Below are 14,704 nucleotides of genomic sequence, written 5' to 3'. Positions count from 1 at the left end.
TTGAAATTAAAAACATTTACAAAAATAATTTTGAAGCAAATATAAACGTTATATAAAAATGGTTTTCTACAATGTAACTTTACCTTGTTATTTTAGTACCATGTAAATTTAGTGGTTAATAAATTGCCTAGCATCTATAGATATTTAATAAATAATGTTTCACTTTATTTGATTATAACTTAATAGTCAGGAACAGAGCTTTAAAGTGGTTCTTCACTTTGGCATATTATTTTCTGCCCTTTGAAAATGGAGATTTATGTATATGACAATTGCATAATTTTAAATGATACTTATGTTGATGAAAACCCAGTTGGTTTTGCAGAAGAAATAAAAGGAAAAAGTATCTTCTTTACCAATTAAAAATCAAGGAGAATAAGAATGTTAATAAGCCTCCTGGGAGACTTGTCTTTTGTATCTTTGATAAATACATGATTATAAGGACAAATTATATGAGTAGCAATAATTTCCCAGTAATGTGTTCATTAAAAGACCTCTTGACTGTAATATATCAGTATTAATTGGGGACAGATGATCATTTTAGTGACATCTTCAAGTCATTATCCATATTTCAATACTTCATGAATGCCTGAATATTCCTAATGAAGTGATTATTTTTTTAAAGATTTTCAGTGCAAAGATCTTAATAGGGTTGTTTATTTTAAAACCGGAAAAAAAAAATAAAAGAATAGAATTAGACATTGCTAATTAAGACTATTTGAGAAAGACATTTGGGGAAAGTGAACCAAATATTAACTTTTGGTTATTTTGGATATGAAAAGATTTTTGCACTTACTATATTTATGCTATGTACCATCAGTTACATTATATAAGCAAAGACAAAATATAACAGTGTGTGTATTCTGAATCAGTGATCCAAATTTTAGGACATAAATTGTTAAATAGAATATTCAAATAAATATTAAAAATGACAAATACAGTACCTCCAAAAAAATCCCTCCTCAAATCTTGTATTTCTTAATGATTATTCCTTCTTGCTTATCTAATTTGTTTACTTCCTGTGTGTGTATTTTCCCAACTCTGAAACGACAGCTACAGTATTTCCACTATTGGAAGAGATGCCAAGGCATATAAAAGTTGTTCACATTTCTTTCTAAAATTGTTCATTTTATGATTTTAAATATTATATCACCATCACCTGTTATTCGGCTTACCAATATGCTAAAAAATTATTTACTAGAGATTGCATTCCTAAGTTTCAACAACTGCTCTTTTTACTGATACATTACCGAATATTGCATAGTTTTAGAGTAAGTCCAAATTTTTGAAGTATATTTTGCTTCTTTTCTCTCACAAAACCCTTTTTTTTTTTGCATTTTTACCAGTCCATGGCCTCCCCACTGGCTTTTTATCACTTTCTCGTGATTCTCATCCTAATTCTCTAACTTTTTAATTTCTAATTTGAAATATTTTTCTTTCTTACCTGAAATTCTTAAATATGAAGCTTATATAAGTTCTGTTATTTATCGTATTTCTCATTCAACCACTAGTGATCTTATAATCTCATTTTCATATTCATTAATTTTCAAATCTCAAAAGAATGTTTCCTCTGTCTTAAGCTTCTCTTGCTGTTTTAAATGTTTTATATATATTATCTCATTTAATGTCCTAAAAAGTTTTGACTAGTTAAATTATTATTGTCTACTTTAGTTAAGCAAATAGAGACACAAGAAAGTCAAGTAACTTGCTCAATGTCACACAGGAAAATGGTAAAGCTAGTGCCAGAGTTTCAACCAAAGTGGTGGTACTACAGTTATACTATTGCATAGATTTATTCTCTGCAAGGTGTTTATCAAATCCAACATTTTTGAAGAAAATAGATTTTCTACTAGTGACCCACCCATTCTCTCAAACTACAAGAATTATTATTCTCTTCCTTTATTATCCACATGTTCATTACATTCTATCATTTCACATTCACAGATGACTTTCACATCTAACTTCTCCATTTTCACCTCCACTGGCTTAATGTTAGACCTTTCCATGCGTTATTTTTGCAATTCAGTGTCTATCTTCAGCCCATTCCCCTGTTCCATTTCAAATTAGTAGATGACACAGCTTGCTTTGTCTTACCAGAAGATAAAATTGGTCATGTCACTATATTTCTAACTGTTCAAACTATATCATTCAGATGATAGCATTTTAAATAATACTTTTATGCCTTAAATTGGCAACCTGAATGGTGAGAGGATATGCCCAGTCTACTATGCAAGTCCCAGTGGTGCATTAAGAAACAAAACAGGTAAATTTAACTGCAGCACACACCATGGAATATTTTATGTGATAATTAGATAGAACCTTTATTGCTGACAGAGCCAAACCTTTATCCTATTGGTATTCCTGGTTCCTTAGTTTTGGCAGATTTCTCACTCCATAAATGCTATCTGGTTAATTCCCAGTGACAGCCTTTTTGTGAAACAAGGAAGACCATTACAGATGCCTTATAGACTCATTTGCACCCTTGACCTACTGAGTATACTTTATATGGCTTATTAGTCTGTTATTAAACAACGTGAGAGCAATTAAAACCAAACTTAATTCTTAATTATGTATTCTCATCTGCCGTTGAAACTGCACCAGCTTTTATGCTTTCCCACTCACAGACTTTTAAAATCTTACCTTAGCTTAACTTTCAATTGTTATCACCTTCATGTCACTAACATATCCAACATGAAGTTCTCTGCATTGTGGAGACTGAAGACACTTTTGTTCCTCCATTTGTAATAGTCAATTCTTTGACCAATTCCATCTCATACTTTAAAAAACCTACCAAAAATACAGTCTTCTTAATTAAACCTGCTTCCCAACTTTCCTCATCTGTTTAACTATACTCTACATGTCATTTCTTAAGACTTCTCATTCTTTGTTATAACTCATCTGCCTCCCCTTCCTCACTTCCTTTATTCACAGTGAGAGCCTTAAGAACAAGAATTTTGCCCATTGCTTTATTCTATATGTTATGTCCCTTTTGTTTCATTTCTTTTATATCAGTTGTATAACAAGATTACTTGATCTTTGGAGAATTTCTGTTCTTTCTTCCTCTATATTCCTCTTGTTTTATGACACCTACAAATATCTGCATTTAGAGTCATTGCTTTGTCTTATTTTCATCTCTCCACCACCCCCTGTCTTTGCCATTAAACTAGCAAGTACTTTAAAGATGGAGATTTTTACCTTACTCATTTTTATTCCATCTGAAACCTCTAGCCCACTGTTAGGTATTTAATCATTTCAGAATAAATATGGCTCTAAAGTAATGTTTCTAAAATCAGCAAATGCTGGTTAAACAGATTGTTGATTATCTTCATGTTTCAGGTTCTGTTAGTCTTTATTATGAACAATTCTTATTTTATTTTATTTTGTTGCTATGGGGTCTCACAGGACTGGAGTGCAGTGCCCAATCTTGGCTCACTACAACCCCCACCTCCCAAGCTCAAGCAGTCCTCCCACTTCAGCCTCCCAATTAGCTGGGACCCACATGCCCAGTTGATTCTTTTTATATTTTTGGTAGAAATGGGGTTTCACCATGTTGGCCAGGCTGGTCTCGAACTTCTGATCTCAAGTAAGCTGGCCACCTCGACCTCACAAAGTGCTGGGATTACAGACATGAGCCACCGCACCCAGCCAAGATTGAAATAATTTTTTTAAAAAAACAATGCATTTACCTTGGTGACAAAGACCAACTAAAGGCTTAATGTCACTCCATTGTGTTTGATTAATGAAAAATTAAATTCTACATAAAATGTTGTTTAATTTAAAGGACACATTTAGTTTTTTTGGTAAGGTCATGTTTCCTTGGATGTTCTTTTATTAAAAAATGTATTTTATTTTATTTTTTACAGCCAGGGTCTTGCTCTATCATCCATGCTAGAGTGCAGTGGCATGATCATTGCTCACTGTAACTTTGAACTCCTAAGCAAAAGTGATCCTGTTATCTCAACCTCCTGAATAGCTAGGACTACAGGCAGGCACCAACAGGCCTGACTAATTGTTTATTTTTATATTTATATTTATAGAGATGGGGTCTCTACTTTGCCCAGGCTGGTTTTGAACTTCTAGCCTCATGAGATCCCCTCTTTGTCTCCAAAAGTGCTGGGATTACAGTTGTGAGCCACTGTACCCAGCACTGGGTTTCTTGATGCTTATGGATGCTCACTGATGTCCAGGCGTTGGAGAATTGGGGATTTATTCTAGTCCTCATAGTCTGGGCTTGATTATACTTATCTTTCTTGAGAAGACTTTCCAGATATTCAAAGGACATTGAGTGTTGTGATCTTAGTCTACGGTCAGTGTAGCTACACCTGCACTAGGGCATGATCCAAGCCCAGTATCACTGTGACTCTTGCTGATTCCTACCAGGTTGGTGGACTTGATTAAGATCCGGGAAATTCCCTGAATTACCAGGCAGAGTCTTATAGTCCTGGCTCACTTTCCTCCAAATAGAAAGAGCCTGTGTCTATGTGCTTGGCTGTCTGGAGTTCCGGGAGAGGTGATGCAAGCATTCCAATGGCCACCAGAGCTAGGACTACGCTGGGTCACATCTGAAGCCAGAGCAGTGCTGGATCTTGCCCAAGGTTCAAGGGGACTACTACCTGGCTACCGCTGATGTTTATTCAAGGCCTACTGGCTCTTTAGTCAGCAGGTGGACAATCCTGCTTGCTGGATCCTTTTCTTCGGGTAGAAGATTCCCAGGCTGGGTCTAGACTTGCCATATATGAGTTGGCACCTGTAATAAAGAGCTTCAGAAAGCTACGTGATGCGTTATTTTATTATGGCGGAGCCTCGTACCCAAGTTGCAAAATAAAGTGCTTTCTTTACCCTTCCTTCTCTTTTCCTCGAGCAGAGAAGTATTTCCCCAAGCTGCACTGCCTAGTGTTGGGACAGCGCTGATGCACACACTCCCTTGGCTGCCACAGCTTGTGTTTCACCGGACTCTGTATCCTAAGCCCCCTGGCTCCAAGCCAAGCCCAACGCCAGGACTTTCCCGAGGACTGCAGTTTTTGTGGCCTGCCTGCCTTTCACATTTCTCTAGGACTCCAGGGCACTTTAGTCAGCCAGTGGTGGAGCTAGCCAGAACTCAGCTTCTTATGGCTGGAGCAGAATCTTTTCTGGCTAAGGCTTTTCTAAATGCTTCCTTCATGGGTGATTTGTTTTGTGCGACCACCAGAGCAGGCGCCAGAGAAAAGGCTAGTAGGCAAAGTAAAAAGAAACTTTATTAGCTAGCCAATGTGAAAGAAGAAAGGGCGAAGTTCACCGGTCTCCGGCGTTCTCGGGCGAAGTTCCTGGGTCCGCATACGAGGAGGGGCCGAGGAAGTTCGCGCCGCGTGTCTGCCGGGAGCGGCTTTATGTCTTGGGCCTGGGCGTGGGAGGGCAGTAGGCCGGACATGGGCGGGTTGGGGGCTGCGTGGTAGGCGCGGCCAGGTAGGTTTCGGTTTCCTCGGTCGGACGTCAGGTTGCACCTGCGCAGTTGACCTGTGTCTTTCCCCGGGCGCGGGAAAGTTGGTGATGAAGAACCTGGAAATACGCCATCTCAGTCCCTTTTGTTCTTTGTTTCCCTCCTCCCTCCGTCCAGACAATGGGCACTGGCAGGATTTTGCCTTGTGTCGTGTTCTGCTGTAACAAGGCAGCACTGAGTTCTAATGCAAAGGTTCATAATCACTTCGCTCTCCCTCCCCCATGCACACAAATTCTCTCTCCACTTGCCTCTGGGGGAGTGTGAGAGGGGTGGTGAAGGCAATGCAAGACTACTTTTCCTACCCCCTTCAGTACCTCTTTTCTTTTCTTTTCTCTTTGTATTTATTTATTTATTTTTGAGATGGAGTCTGGCTCTGTGGCCCAGGCTGGAGTGAGCGGCGCCATCTTGGCTCCCTGCAGGCTCCGCCCCCCGGGTTCCCGCCATTCTCCTGCCTCAGCCTCCCGAGGAGCTGGGACCACAGGCGCCGCCACCACGCCCGGCTCATTTTTTGTATTTTTAGTAGAGACGGGGTTTCACCGTGTTAGCCAGGATGGTCTCCATCTCCTGACCTCGTGATCCGCCCGCCTTGGCCTCCCAAAGTGCTGGGATTACAGGCCTGAGCCACCGCGCCCGGCCTCTTTTCTTTATATGATTCTAAAACCAGGTACTGTAATCACTCACCTGATACTTTGTTTTTCTGAAGGCATTTCTTGCACAGATTCAATTGAATTTGGTGTTCCTGTGAGGGGGATGACTACTGGAGGGTTCTGTGCATCCATCTTGCTCGGCCCGTCTAAATGCACACACTTTTCTTAAAAGTACAGTTGGCTTTACATATCTGTGAGTTCTACATCCATGGGCTCAACCAACTATAGTTACTACGTAGCTGGGGAAAAGAAAGCATTTGTACTAAACATGTGCAAACTATTTTATTGTCATTATTATTTAAATGATATAGCATAACAACTATTCACATAACTCTTACATTGTATTAGATATTACAAGTAATCTGAAGATTATTTAAAACATGCAGGAAGATGCACCAGGGTTATATGCCGGTGCAACACAATTTTATATTACAGACTTGAGCATCTGCAGCTTTCAATATTCGCAGGAAGTCCTGAACCCAATTCTTCATGGAGACTGAGACATAACTACATTACAAACAAAATATTCTCAAAGTAGTACCGAAAGTCAATGGTAAGCAATATGTTCGGAATATCTTTAAAAGTCCATCTCTATTTTCTGTTGCTACCTAACAAGTTATCAAAAATTTTTTTTAAAAACCCAAAACAAATGATCATAAACTTATCAGCATAAACAGCACAAATTTATTAACCCCCAGTGTCTGAGTGTCAGGACTTTGAGTCTGATTATCTGCTGTCTTGCAAGGTCTTGTGATCTAAATATCTGCTGGGCTGTATTCTTTGCTGACATTCCAGGCCTGCTTTAAAAATCCTATCGTCATTTCAATTTCTCGTGATTGTAAGACTGAGGCTCCCATTCTCTCCCTCACAGGAACTCTCAACTTCTAGAGGCCGAGAGTTCAGTTTCTTGCCACATTGCCCCCTCCATAGGCTCTTTGAGCCTTTGAATCTCTTCTTCAGGAGGGGATTGCACTCATCTGAGGAGGTAAGGTCCACAGGATAATTTACCTTTGTAATTACTGGAAGTCAATTTGTTACAGTAATGACATCTGAAAAATCTCTTCTCCTTTACGAAGTAACATAGTTACTTCAAATGCCATCATCTTCACAAGTTTTTCCTTTATTGAGGGAAGGGCATGTATACCAGGGGGCCAGAATCTTTGAGCCCGTTTTAGAATTTTGCCTAACATAAATGGGTTAGCATTATGGCTTATGTTTTATATGAACTTTTTCTATCTTAAAAGCAGACATAAAATAATTGTTATGAAATGAACACTTTTTCCCATAATTATATTTTATTTTGATATCTGTTTCTTAAACAAAGTTGAAGAGTGATGTGGTGTTATTTTTGTTTTCAAAATTCAAGATGTAATAGCACCTTGTACTTAGAATAAATAGGATACTCTGTGAGGCAATTGCACAGTATCTTTCTTGTACAAAGAAATTATTCCACTTTTTTGTTATCTAAAACCACCCCATCTTCATTTCTATCATCAACTATAGTTAAGAAATGGATGGTTGGTAAATTTTGAATAAACAAATAATCTATACTTTATATGCATTGTATCTTAACAATACTGTGATTTTAAATTTGTTTCCTAACAAGCATTTCTTTTTGACTCCACCTTAAATATTTCAGCATTTATGTGTGCAATGGTTCATTTTATCTGTGATCTTGACTGTTAAGGGGTGCCCAGATATTTGATTAAACATTATTTTCAGGTTTGTGTCTGAGGGAGTTTCTACATCAGATTGGCATTCGAATTAACAGTAAAGTAGATTACCCTCCCCAGTGTGGGTGGGCATTAACCAATCCACTGGGGGCCTAAATGGAACAAAAAGTCTCTGGAAGCACAGGTTTGCTCTCTCTGGTTTACTGTTGGAGCTGCAACATCAATCTCCAGCGCTCAGACTAGAATTTATATGATTGGTGCTCCTGGGTGTTAGGTCTTCAGACTTAAACTAGAACTATACCACTGGCTTTCCTAGGTCCCCAGTGTGCGGACAGCCAACCACAGGACTTCCCAGGTTGTATAATTGGATGAGCCAATTTCAAATAATATTTTTTGTGTTTATATAATATATTGGTTTTCCTCAAAAACAATGAATAATATAGATTTTGTTGTCAAGAGTGGTTCTAGATAACAAAATGTTGAAGATGAGCTTTCTGAATTGGTTCTGGGGTTTGTTGAAGTTGTTTACTAATCTGATTAGATTTAAAGACATTGATAACTTTATTTCCGCTTGTCAAGAAAGCACTGTTTGTTCATGCTGTAAACTGGTATAAGTGATATGCAGAATATCTTAACCAAATACTCCTAATCAGCCACTTATAAGAAGGAGCTGAGTGACTGTGTACATACAACTTAAGAACATTTTTTGGAAAACTGAGGAATATAATTAGGTTAGCATGTTGCCCTTAAAATCACTGTATGAAGTGGTAGGGGGAAAAAAAGATGAGCTCAGGGTTTCAAATTCCTAGTGTAAGTGCAGCATAAATGACCTGAAGGCATATATCTGGGCCCTAAAGTAGAACCTCATCTCCTATAGCCACAGGGCTGAAATTGCTGAAAATCATGTGCAGAATCTCATTTTGCCACTAGCTGAATTACAAGGCAGGTTAAACTCCTAGCCTCACAAGGTATCTAATGTGAAAGTGAGAGCAGTGATTGGGACATAACAGGATCCTGTAAATTGAGATGGAAATGTATGAAATGACCCTGATGAAAATGGGAACCCTGAGCCCCTAAATTCTGGTGAGCATTGTTTGACAGTGAAATGGACCTCCCCAACCCCAGTGAAAGTGGCTTCCCCACACCAGCAGAAATAATCTAAAATAGAATAACTCTATCATTAAAACATAATCTAAATGCCATTTTCACATAAAAAAATTGTAACAATTTATTAATGTCATCTATTATCCAGTCTTGAAACTTTCAATTATCTCATACAAATTACAGATTTGGTTTTTACAGTTAATTGTATTTTTTGAATCAAGCTCCAAATATGGTCACAATCTTTAGGCTTCCTTTCCATTTTTTGTTTGTCATTCTTGTTACATATTTGTTGAAGAAACAGGGATGTTTTCATATAGTTTACTACAATCCATATTTTGCTGATTGTATCTTCTAATGTAGTGTTCCTCTGTGTTCTCTATTTCTATAATTTGATATTTGGATTTAGGCTCTTGAACAAACTCAAGTCTGAAAGTTTGGGCAAGATTACTTTATAGGTGGTTCTGGGTTTTTCTGTTGGAGACATACAAAAGCTGTTTCTTTTTTGTTTGTTTGTTTTACTTTTAATATTAAATCTTATACCAACACCCTTACTATACATTCAATTCCCGTTTGTGTTAGAGAGAAATAGAAAGTATTTAAAATACTTGGACATGTGCTTTATAAAAATCTTTTCCCAAAATTTATGGCATACATATTTCTATGTTAATAAAACACATCTATGGCATCAATTTTCCTGGCTCTATAGGAATTGTAGCTTAGTGAAATGGTGTCAAAAGAAGTGAACTTTTTGAATTGAACAGTTTTCTTTTATGCTTTGATATCTAATTCTATATTACACCTATTCAAGAAATAGGTGATAATTTATATCTCCAGTTATAATAAATTATTTAACAAGTATTTATGTATTCCCTATTATCTTTCAGGCACTGTCCTGAACACTCCTGATAAGGTATCCTGTGAAGAAGGCTTGTTGTACACTGGTTATCAACTTGTCTGAGTCCACTGAGGTGGAGACACAGCAACACAAGATAGATTAAGTAGGGTTTTTACTTAACAGCTAGGCAGCAAGGGAGGACAAAAGCCTTGGATTCCTTGTGAGTTGGTCCTGCAGGCTCACGAAAGTTCTCTGGGTCAGATAAAGTCACATCTATATGTGCTCCATTTGTACCACAGCTGAGAAACCCTGGAGAACTGCCCACCTGGGGTTTACACTCTGGCACATGTGAGATGCTGGGCTAAAACACTGAGGAACATGCTGCTTTTAGTGAAGAGCTGGAACAGAGCCTAGAGTCTTCCAATAAGCTCCTCCTTATCTCAGGATATTGCATTCCCGGAATATTCTACAGTCATTCTTGAGAACTGCAAGTGAGAAAAGGGAGAACTGAGTTGGTCCAAGGTCACCTAGAGAACCGCCTGTATATACATGTATAATTTGTTGGTCATCAAACCACAAGGTGGATACCCCATTCTACATGTTGTGCTTATTTCACATGGCATGCCTGCTTCAAAACATCTTATGTACCCTTTCAACATGTATACCTACTCTGTACCCCCACAACTAAAAACGAAAACAAACAAACAGACAGACAAACCCACAGGGAGCCATAATAGAGCCTTAGTAAAGATTTCCAACATTCCTCAACACTGTGGACCATTGATCTGGGTGCATTACTTAACACTGTTGTTTCCTGGGAGAATGGATTTATGTGATTAACACTTGAGAAAGAGATTACGTGTGTGGCATTGGGGCAGAATTGCTAGTTGTTTCCTGATATCTATTCTCTGCTTTTCCCTGAGTAGTTGAAGGATGATTTTTAGCTGAGAACATAGCCACCGAGTTCAACAACTATGTTCATCAGTCTTTCTGGCCATCATGTTGTAATTTGAAGTACTATGTAACATTTCTAGCAAGTGTCTGTAAAAAGAAGGCCGTTTATTTTTCCTTCCCCACTCCCCCAGTTCCTGTTAGATGGAATACAAGGTGATGCCTAGAGGTCGAACAGTTATTTTACTTCAGTAGCAGTAAAGTCTGACAGAACGTGAGAGAAGGAACATAATTCCTTCATGGCACCAGCCTTGGACCGATATTCTCTGGACTTCCTTTATGTAAGAGAAAATCAAACTTCTGCTATATAAAACGAGAATTTGCTTGGAATTTATATGGCATTCCGCTAAACTGAATCTCATATGATATTCTGGCTCCTGTTTTTTAAGGTATACTTCCTTCAGAGTAGAGATCATGTGCTGATCCTACCCTGGGAATGAATATGGGGTGATTTTGAAGTCAGCCCAAGTGATCCTAGCCAGCCATAGGTAAAAGCAGTATCAAATGGGCCGGGCACGGTGGCTCAGGCCTGCAGTCCCAGCACTTTGGGAGGCCAAGGCGGGCGGATCATGAGGTCAGGAGATCGAGACGATCCTGGTCAACACCGTGAAATCCCCCCTCTACTAAAAATACAAAAAATTAGCCGGGCGTGGGGGCGGCGCCTGTAATCCCAGCACTTTGGGAGGCCGAGGCGGGCAGATCCCGAGGTCAGGAGATGGAGACTATCCCGGCTAACACGGCGAAAACCCGTCTCTACTAAAAATACAAAAAACTAGCCGGGCGTGGCGGCACCTGTGGTCCCAGCTCCTCGGGAGGCTGAGGCAGGAGAATGGCGGGAACCCGGGGGGCGGAGCTTGCAGGGAGCCAAGATGGCGCCGCTCACTCCAGCCTGGGCCACAGAGCGAGACTCAGTCTCAAAAAAAAAATGCAAAAAACAGTATCAAGTGAGCAAACAGAAAGCAATACCAATAACAAAGAAAACAATCAGGGTTACAACAATCATGTAAAGGCATGAAGCTTACTCTTTTTTTTTTTTAACCCAACGTTATGTTATATTTTTTCACTTACATATGAGTGAAATATTTTCTATTACAAACCATGTAATGCCACTATGTCAGGAGAAATTGCCAATCCTTGGAATAGATGAAAATAAATTTGAAGCAATGAGAGGCTGATTTGATCAACTTATGATTTGTACATGGCTCTTATCAGGGAAAAAAAATATCATGTTGTTAGAAACTTCCTTCTCATTTTGAACAGACTATTTAACTTCCTGTAATACATGATCCAAATGAGGAAAAAGCAAAATTATCATTTAGTGAAAAAGGAAATGTTGATAAAACACTAGTGTACTTCAACATACCTAAAAAGTATACAGTCAATCCTAATGATGCCAAAGAGGCAAATAGTAGTTATTTTATTATTAAATTGCACACCCAGTTACTTTCATTGATTTAGGTAATAAGTACTGACCCTTTACAGTGGGGTTGAAAAATGAAAATTAATTTTCCAAAATATTAAGTCTGTTCCAACTAAACCCAAAGTAATATATTGAATGGCCATAATCACCTAATAAAACATGTGGTGCCTACTTCACAGGGAGAATGATAAATACGATGTGGAAAATAAAGTAGGAGAGGAAGTTGGAAAATATATAAAAAAGGATTTGTCCAAGGATAATGTTTTGTTATCCTGAACTATTGGATAGAATTCAACACTGGAATCATCTTAGTCTGAGGTCTCCATTGTGGGAAATATTTTGAATACACATGCAATTATCAAATAGATGCAATTCTAATTATATTATCTATGCCTACTCCTAATTACATTTATCTATGCTGCCCTTCCTTTTCAGTCTTTATAAAAACATTTTACCCCTCCTGATAAAATCTTTGGATATGTTCTTCTTCTTCTGCAGTTTAAAATTGAATATGACAATATAATCATAATGAGGCAATGGCTTAGGCATCAAGCTTTCCATGTTACCCGAAAATGTTTTAAATGTTACAACTTTGTCTTTTACATAACACAGTTTCCCTTCTATTCTGAATGCAGAAATTAAGGCTCTTTTTATTCTTTTAGATTATGAAAGGTTTTCTATGCCTTTCATTTTCTGAATAGGTTTTTCTGTTGCCTTAATACATGACATGTACTCAATTCAAAACTGAAATAATTGGTACCAGGAAATTATGTGTCAAGAATTTTCTAAACACTTTCTATACATCAACTCATTTAATCAATAGTTGCACAATAGTTTTTTCTTTGTGCTAATATTATCCAGTTTGGATATTAAGAATATGCTATTTTATAGAATAAATTGGATGGATTGCTATATTTTTCTAGGCTGTTGAACCATTTAAATAACTTTAAAGTTTTATTTATTTACTTGTTTATTGAGACAGAGTCTCGCTCTGTGGCCCAGGCTGGAGTGAGCCGCGATATCTTGGCTCACTGCAAACTCCGCCCCCGGGTTCTCGCCATTCTCCTGCCTCAGCCTCCCGAGTAGCTGCGACCACAGGCGCCGCCACCACGCCCGGCTCATTTTTTAAAAAATATATTTTTAGTAGAGACGGGGGTTTCACTGTGTTAGCCAGGATGGTCTCGATCTCCTGACCTTGTGATCCGCCCACCTTGGCCTCCCAAAGTGCTGGGATTACAGGCGTTAGCCACTGCGCCCGGCCCAATATACATTTTATTCTTAAATTTGTTAATGAAGCAGGGAATTGTGAGAATAATCTTTTTTCCCCATGTAGCCTGCTATATTTTCATGTTTCCTTTTCAGGTTTCTTTTTCTATATGTTTCCAAAAATGATGCCAATAGGACTCTTTATTAAATGTTTGTTTGGCATCCAGTGAGCCATTTAATTGGTAACAGTCTTCATTTTTATCTTTGATATTTCTATTCCTTTGAACTGAAATCTTATTCAGTACACTTACGATCCATGTATAATTTCTCCATTTGTTGTTGTCTAGATTTGCCGTGTTACTCATCATGTTTATCATTGTAACTTTTTTTGAATTATCTGCATCTTCAGAAAACATCACAGGTCTTCTTGATCTGTACTAATTTTCTTTTCCCTAACGTGAATTCCACCACTTCTTTGTGGGTTTTAACTCTTGTCTTACATTTTACATTGCAACCTTTCTTTCTCTATCATTTTCATTTATAGCGCATTCTATATTTCCATACCACACTCTCCTCACTATTTATATCTTATGTTTCATAAAAGCCACATATTCTTGTTGTTTAACAGAGGCACATCATTTATAGTAATAATAGAGTTTCTTTTGTTTTATTTTGGGTCCTATAGTATATGGTATTTTCAGATTCTTGTTTTTAGTCTGACTCATCCAATTTTATTTTTTATTTCTTGCTTCTACAATATTATTTTCTAAGCACCTTAATCATCATTAGAGCTAAATAGATGACTAGATGAAAAAAAAATTTTTTTTTTTGCAAAATGATGAATACATAATTCTAGGTTTCTTATTAATTCACATTATTTTGGTTTATTGACATATCAGTTTTGCAAATTGAAAGCACAGCTCCTAGCCCAAACTACGGCTTGTATGTTTTGTTATTGTTATTGTTGTTTTCAGTGTTTATCTGGTCTAATGAGGGAACACCATTATTTTATTCATACTTCTGGTATTTAAAACTTTAAATTACTACTGTTCAGGATATTCAAATTTAACAGTGTAAAATTTTACAAAATACATTTTTTTTGCTCTTCCTAACAATGTGTACACTGTTTGACTTCTAGGAATGCCAATACATTTGATTTGTTAATTAGATATTAAATGCCTTAAAAATCCAATATGCCTACTATAAAGAGAACAACTTATACCTAAGAGATTAAGAATGTTAGGAAATTATTTTAGAAACACATTGGTACAGTCATGAAAAGAAATGAAGTTGATTTGGACTGGAGTGGTAGCAATACAGATAAAGAGATTTAGAGATATTTCCAATATATTTTTGAGATAAAGCAGACAGTAATGATTGCAAGAATTGAGGGAA

The 14,704-nt window shown here is 37.5% G+C and overlaps 1 long non-coding RNA gene across 2 annotated transcripts in view; it reads left to right on the top strand.

Moving 5' to 3' along the window:
* The first annotated feature begins 6,462 nt into the window (after positions 1-6,462).
* The window catches only part of LOC105485536 (uncharacterized), a 42,283-nt gene continuing 34,041 nt past the window's right edge, over positions 6,463-14,704 (top strand). For both annotated transcript variants that reach the window (XR_011619474.1, XR_011619473.1), the window contains exons 1-2: positions 6,463-6,673; positions 6,992-7,105. This is a non-coding gene — a long non-coding RNA (uncharacterized lncRNA). The remainder of the gene's footprint in view (positions 6,674-6,991; positions 7,106-14,704) is intronic.

This window comes from Macaca nemestrina, chromosome 2, assembly GCF_043159975.1.
Source record: "Macaca nemestrina isolate mMacNem1 chromosome 2, mMacNem.hap1, whole genome shotgun sequence".
In the NCBI taxonomy this organism is placed as follows: domain Eukaryota; kingdom Metazoa; phylum Chordata; class Mammalia; order Primates; family Cercopithecidae; genus Macaca; species Macaca nemestrina.
The sequence above is the reverse complement of the archived record's forward strand: the minus strand, read 5'-3'. Positions and strand labels throughout refer to the sequence as shown.